We start from the raw sequence: 8,132 nt of genomic DNA, 5'->3' as shown, positions 1-8,132 counted from the left end.
ATTTCATGTACTTCATATCCATTTAACTTCCGCAACAGCTACTCCAACGCCTTGGTTATTTTCCTCAGGTTATTTTGCAATAACCGGAGAATAACCAAATACTCGTTACAGTTTTTACTAGTTGAGATGCATTGAAAAAACCTATACCTGTAACCTGCCATAACCGCCTGCCATTAGTTATGCCAACGAGTACTCGTCGCTCAGGTTTTAACCGGCCACTAGGTTTTTCCATTGATAAAAACCTTCCCACAGCGATAGGTTTCCCCAACGAGTACTCCCTCATCCGGTTATTTCTCTCCCGCCTGCCATCGGTTATGCCAACGAGTACTCGTCGCTTAGGTTTTAACCGGCCACTAGGTTTTTCTATTGCATCAAAAATAACCGGTTTTAATGTTCTCTGTGGCCGGTAGAGGCGCAGGAAAACCTCAGCCAGTGGCAGCCGTGTAGCAGCGGCAAAAGTGCTGGTAGTTCCAACGGTTCGCGAGAGAGTGCGGGAATCAGGAGTCAAATTATTTTCCTCGGGTTATTTTTCGGTTATGCCAAAAAAAAACCGAGTACTCAGGTTAACCGGCGTCGAAAAATAACCGGTTTTTACTCGGTTAACCTTCTAAAAAAACCGGTTATAATTAAAACCGGTTATTTTTGCCCATCCCTAGCCCTAAGTACTAAGGGCCCTCAATTGAGTTTTTTGGGGTCAAAAAAGTGCTATTCCTATGTAAAACGTAAAAGTATAGCCCTTTAGAACCAATTTTCTGTTTGTTTTGACCTATCTCTAAGCGTTTAGGAGATATCGTCCGTCGTAATGCAATCCCCCCAGGGCGCCACCCCGCACTGCGGCACTGCTGAGGCACCACTTATTACAGACTTCCCCTCCCCTCCCTCGGCAAAGACTTTGCTCCTGATGACAAGATTTACATGTTAGTGGTGCAGTATTGAATAGGTTGTTCCTCTTGTGTCATGATTAATGTTGTTAAAGCCTATAATGTCAATTTTAACCCTTCAATGCTGTCCTATGTACTGGGTACCGACCCTCTAAACCTTGATTTTTTGCCGCCATACAGCCGCGAACCACTCCAGCAGGCTTTGTTCCAAAGTGCTCTTTATGTACAAAATATTATGAGCTTGTGATAAAATTGTGTCTACGAATTATAAAGGAATGATGGGAATGAGCAGGGCTTACAGGGCTCCAACAGTAGATAGAAATATTCAAGGAAGACGAAACGAGGTAGTCAGTTCACGGATGTAGATCACTGTGGAGAGATAGTTCTTGTGTATAGTGTGCTAAGGATAGAAGGTGCTAAGTATTTAAGGATGTAAGAAAAAATGTAGTGAAATAAATACTTAATCATGAACGTGACGTTCATTTTAAGAATAGACCAACAAGGAAAGGCATGTAATCAAGACTAAATCCAGGCATTGAACTGGTTGGAAAAGAAAGTGAAGAAATACTCGGCTCAAATTTACCTAGAGTGAGATAAGTACTGTGTTTTCTCTGTCACCTAATGGGTTCGAATTTGTAAGACCTAGTGCGAGAAAAACCGTGAGAAATGCGTCTCAACCAAGGTACAAAACTAGAATGCTTGTTATTGCGGTAAATAAGGCGATTGAAAAGTTAGAAAAATGACGTAAAGAATGGATGAACGTGCAACGACATAAAGAGAGCGCGAACTACAGTGGAGATGAAGAGAAGAGAATCTTTCGTAACAAAAATTGATGATTTGTTTGAAATTGCAAGGAGCGGTACCATTGAATTTTTGACGCACGAGGAGGAAAGTGCAGTTAATCTCTCGCATAAATGTGCTTGGGCTGAAGAAATAAAGTTCTTACGCAAATGAAGAGGAGAACGAAATGCAGTTATTGGTGGAATAGATTTCAATATATTCAAGAAGAAAGGAAAAGGTGTGGTTCTCCGCTCCTAACAGTGTCAGAAGAATTAGAAATACAATGAAAATGTATTTTATTTTGGTTAATGTACCGAAATTCTTGGACAGAGTGAAAATAAATTGATCTCATGGATTGGAAGTATTGTTATGGCAATTAGATTCTTTCTAAGGTAAGCACATTTCTTCAGAGGCTAGATCTTGCCAGTGAGAGCAAAGTCTTTGCCGAGGGGGTTGAGGGGAAGTCTGTAGTAAGTGGTGCGCAGTGCCACGGTGCGGGGTGGCGCCCTGGGGGGGATTGCATTACGACGGACGATATCTCCTAAACGCTTAGAGATAGGTCAAAACAAACAGAAAATTGGTTCTAAAGGGGTTTACTTTTACGTTTTACATAGGAATAGCACTTTTTTGATCCCAAAAAACTCAATTGAGGGCCCTTAGTACTTGGGGCACGGGTTGCCGTTATTTTAAGGTAACCAAATTTTAACACGTGAATAAAGACCTCATTTGGATCATTTTGAGACCAGGAAAACATAACTTTTCGCAATTCTGAAAAATAAGGGCCGGCCTAATGTACATGTAAACAGGACTTAATAACCTTCTCTGTTATGTATGCAAATTTCATCATTGCATAACATTCAATCCCTAAAATTTGATAGCAAAGCAGGCAAATGACATGGTATCTATCAGTTTAGTCTCTAACTTTACCAGAACTATCCTTTCATTGTTCTGCAGGAAGCTTTTTACATGGATCACGGTGTTTTTTCTAAGCATTCCAGCATTACCATTTAGCAATCATGTGTTTATCATTTTGCAGCTTCCACTGCAAAAATCTCATTCTTGAGTCCACTTCATTTCACTGATGCCTAGAAGTCCAGTTAATTCTTTGCATTTCAACTTTTCAAGCCTACAGCAGGAACAAAGCAATCTAGTGTTTCATGTTCCTATCCTTAAAATTTTACCACATTTGACTAATATGCCCTCTCCCGCAGTCACCGCCCAGAGATCTGAATAGGGCACTAGTTTACCTCCGGAACATCTTGCTCTAGAGAATTTCATCATATCATGATATAAAAAATGAGTGGAGTAAATGCAGGATAATAGGTAATGTAGTGGTTTCCCTTTGCCTTCCACATCGCAGTACCACTGCCGTTAAAGTACCGAATATGTCTGAATATAGTCCCCCCTTTTTTTCCAAAAATGCCTGTAGTAAAAGTAAAGGGGGGGACTGTATTCAAACGCATTTTTTTAACTTTTCCGGAAACTGAAGCCTCAAAATTAGAGGGGGGGACTATATTCGGAGAAATACGGTAAATGTTCTGAAATTTTTAACGAAAACTATCATTATCATTCTAAAGAAACAATAACACTAAATCTCTAACCATGTGTCTTCCATGACAATAACGATTTTGAGGGCATCTGTCTGCAAAATGAGGTCTGTAATTGGTCATGTCAGATCAAGAAAAGGTATGGAATTGAAGTTCCTGATCTGGAATTTGTGGGTACTGAGAGAAACTGGTAATGTATTATGTTCCATTTTAATTCTGTACTGGTTCTGAACCATTTCTATTGAAACCATCTTCCACTAACAGTCCAGCTGCAGAGAGATGTCGGATGACAGGTAGAAGGGGTAGAGGGCAACGTTGCCAAGTAGAAAGGAAAAGCCTGCATCACATGTAAACAAAAGGGAAGAAAGGAGCCTGAAGAACCATAAGGAAGAATCCCTTGTTTTGGCGGTTCGAAGAATGGGTTCATTTTGGTGGTTCAGGCAGGTTTCAGTGCTTCATATGCATGTGACAAAGTTGTACAACTTGGCAAAGGTGTGAGGTGCATTTGAGAGACAGTACATAATTGGCTGCAAAACTTGCTGGTGCAGGGTTCTCCATCCCTCTTTTTGTGCTGTCATCTGACAACTCTTGCCGGTCTGACTGTTAGTCAATTTCAGATTTGAAATTAATTTACAATGGGTACCTAACCAGTTGGTGAAGACTAATTATTCCATGTTCATTTTTTTCTGCATTTATCAGAGAGTAATTTCAAGAATAAAAATTCCTGTGAAAGTTGATTTATGCCACTGAATTCAATGTTAAAATGTCTCATTTTGATGGTGAAATAAATACTGAGATCAGGTAAGATGCTGGTGCAGGTGTGATGGCTGGCAACTAATATGGTGAGTGCTTATGCAGCTACCTAAAATTCCACAAAATATTTTTTTCAGCACTATGGAAAAATGTGGACAACACATGAAAATTAAAAACTGAGTATAGGTGCATGGAGCGCATCTCGGCCTTCGTTGATTTCTATCTCCAACCCTTCGTTCAGTCCCTTCCATCATACATCAAAGATTCTCATGACTTCCTTTCTAAACTCAATTCCATTTCCCTCCCCCCCAATCAGCCCATTATCATGGCCACTATTGATGTAACCTCACTTTACACTTCAATCCCTCATTCCGAGGGACTCGCTGCTCTCCGCCACTATCTTTCATTACGACCCACTCCTCAAAACCCTAGCACTGACTTTCTTCTTGATCTTTCCCATTTCATTCTCACCCACAATGCCTTCTCTTTTAACAATAACTACTATCTGCAAATATCCGGCTGCGCCATGGGAAGTAGGTTTAGCCCTTCTTATGCAAATCTTTTCCTTGGCCCGTTTGAAGAAAATTTCCTCACTAATTACCCTCTAAAACCTCTTCTTTGGCTCAGATACATTGATGACATTTTCATTCTCTGGCCTCATGACATCGACTCTCTCAATACCTTTGTTTCTTCACTTAACGCTTCTGCCTCAGTCTCTTTCACCTCTTCCATCTCCAAAACCAATATCAACTTCTTAGATGTGGACATACACCTTTCAGATAATAAAAAACATCGGTTCACATCAAAGCTACTAACAAACAACAATACCTTCACTACAGCAGTTGCCATCCACCACACACCAAACGTTCCATCCCTTATTCCCTCTCTGTCCGGGGACACAGAATCTGTAATAACCCCGAAGACCTTCAAAAATTCCTCTCCAAACTCCACACCTCTCTTCTTCACCGCGGCTACCCCGAAAAACTCTTGATGAACAAAATAAGAAAAAAACCGGCTATTCACAATAAACCCCGCGCGGACAAACATTGCTCTCCTTCTCTGCTCACAACCTACTTTCCTGGTGCTCATTTGTTACAAAACATATTGAAGGACCTGTACCCCATCCTTTCCAAACACAAGTCCACCTCTCAGATTTTCCCTTCCACTCCTCGGATAACATTTAAGAGACCACCGAATTTAAACACCATATTTAAAGCCACCCGCCCTCTCCAAAAGTCACAGTCAGTCACTATCTCCACACCCTCACCTTGCAATCGTCCCAGGTGTAAAACCTGCAAGGTATCACCACCCCCTGCCTCTTTTCTCCCCAAGCTTAAATGCCTACCGATTTTCCCCTCCACTACTTGTACTTCCACCAACATCATTTACCTTCTTCATTGTAATTTCTGCCCTGCTTTCTATATTGGCCAATGCACTACCCCTCTCAATCTCAGAATTAACAATCATCGCGCCTCCTGTTGTCCATCGTCCCCCCACTCCTCTCTACCAGTTCCTACATATTGTCTTTCACATGATTCCATTTTCAATCAATGCTACAAAGTATCCATTATTGCCTCCCTCCCTCCCACCGACTCCGCCCTCAACCTCCACACCCTCGAATTGGCTTGCATTTGGCACTTTCAAGCCAATAGCTTTCCGGGGCTGAACGTCGCATCCTAACCTCTATTCCTAACTCCCCCTCCCCATACACCTCTCCCCTTACCCCTCTTTTCCCTTTTCCAACCCTCTCCTTTCCTCACCATTCATACTTCAGCTGAGGAAGAAGCCAGAAGTGCTTCGATAGCTTCGAGTTTATTTATTCAATGTGAGTGTGTGGGGCCCATTTTTTGTGTCTCTGTGTTTATCGATATTAACTTGAACTATTTATATTACGTGCCACGTGCAGTTCATATTTTCCAAAACATTGTATATATATATATATATAGTTCAGCACTGAGGATAGCGGATCAATCCTGCTGAAACGTCTGAACGTTTTTTTGTGAGTGTCCCCCCTTTTTTACGTGTGTCTATGTTTTTATTAGTACAATTTTTGTTCGTTCGCCTCGATCGGCCATATACTTATATTATCGCTTAGTGCGCTTTCATCAAGATTTTATATATATGCATAATTTCATCCTGTATGCAATATACAGAATAATCATTGTTTGCAGTTACATGTATATGCATACCATCAGACTTGCTATGTTCTTTTACCTAAAAATCCTTCCATATGTGACCATGAATTCCCAGTTCCATGTTTCCCACTTCTCTGGGTGCTATACTTCCTGAGCAACCCTGGGCGGCCTGCTTGCAGTCAATAAATTTCAAATTACATCTCTATCACATACCTACTATGACTCTTAAAAAAAAACATTATCAGCCTCTTAGTTCAGTGAGGTGTGCGATATTTTCAGTAAATCTATCTGTAGCCAAAACAAACAAACTGGATTGTTTACCCATGCGTGAGCATGCCACGTATGAAGAACACTGTGTGCCTCAAAGTCACAAAAAGACATCTTTTGACCTTAAGACTTGTCATTGCAAATGCCAATCTAATTGGAAATTGAACCCGTTTGTATTCAATTGGCAAATCTGTCGTAATAATAGGGATTCATGGTAGTAATACATCTCCTTGGAACATAGCATTCATAATTTATGGTGATAGAAAGAGATTTCAAACGACATAAACAATACTGATGGTCGTCAAGGGGACAGTGAGCTAAAAACGCTAAAATTTCACCTTTTTTTATTTTTTTTCTAAATTCACCGTAAATCACGGAGAAAGGTCTGCAGTCATTTAATACAAAGTTTTACATGAATTTCTTATGGAAATGACTCAGGGCCCATTCCATGGCCTCATGGCCCTGTAGAGGAATGAAAAATAGTTCACAACATATTCTCAGTCCTATTGAACATACACACCAAATTTCATAGGAAATGGTCCAGCCGCTTCAGAGGATTTTACAAAAAATCATAGCACGAGAATTTTATATGTATATTAGATATAGCTGCAAAAGAAAAAGATATGTTTTTGTTTGAAGTGAAGGATATTGAAGTTCTGTCACTTCCAGTTGCACTTCCACCTGCAGTTGACCGGGAACATTTTTTTGTATGAAGATACGTCTCTTTCGGGTAAAACACCGCGTGGGTCCATTGTTCTCGGATGACAGTTTCGCCGGCGTTACAGTCGGCTTCTTCAGGTCAGTGAAGTAATGATGCAGTGAATTGGCCGCCTTATATATCTGTCCGTAGAGGTTAGGTCATCTGTGATTGGCTGTCGCTGCTGTGTCTTTTTCCACGCAAAACTCGTTTCCAGGCATGCGGAAGGGGATAGCCGTCTTCCCTATTGAAATTATCTTGAGTCTTGCTTATTTCGATGGCTTCCCGTATCAGGCGTGGAAAATATCTCCTTTCTTCGGAAATAAGCTTCGCTTCGTCAAAATTGATGTTATGGGTAGGGCCTGTCCATATGTGCTCTGCTATGGCAGAAAGTCGAAATTGTCTGTTTTTAGTTGCCCTTTGATGCTCCATTAGGTGGCACTTGAGGGATCTGGAGGTCTGGCCTATGTAGCTACTCCCACAGCTGCACTTGACTTCATACACTCCGCTCTTCGACTGCGTAGGAACTCGGTCTTTTACTCTGACCAGAAGGCTTCTGGTCTTGGAAGGTCAAATGTTGCACGCTGTCATACCAGTACCATTATTAAACATTAAAAATAGAACAAAAATAAAACAGTAGATTATTAAAAATTATTATGGCAGATGTTTTAATGAAAGATGCTGGTTTTCTATGCACATCTCATAATGCTAAAGTTTGCACTATGAAAGCAAGTAACTTGTATTTTAAAACTATATATCCTGCAAAAAATATATACATCTTTTTTGCGGAAATTCGGTGAACCATTTCTTTTTTAAAGGATGCGTTTTATCACTGGGATAATGAGGATCTTATGATACACGGCTCGACCATTGCGTTATAATCAGCAGCCTTCCACCATTCGATCATTGTTGACTAGGATTCAAAGTGACCTAATTTGCCTCTTACACACTTTGGTGTCCTTCGTTTATAGCTTTTAAATGTCCCCCATTTTTATACCTGTCATCGAATACAGCGCATGTGGCCAATTTGTAAAGTAATTTATGAAAATGAATATCTCTGGGCGCATCGAAA

Source organism: Ischnura elegans, chromosome 5 (assembly GCF_921293095.1).
Source record: "Ischnura elegans chromosome 5, ioIscEleg1.1, whole genome shotgun sequence".
NCBI lineage: Eukaryota > Metazoa > Arthropoda > Insecta > Odonata > Coenagrionidae > Ischnura > Ischnura elegans.
This window is presented reverse-complemented; position numbering follows the sequence as displayed.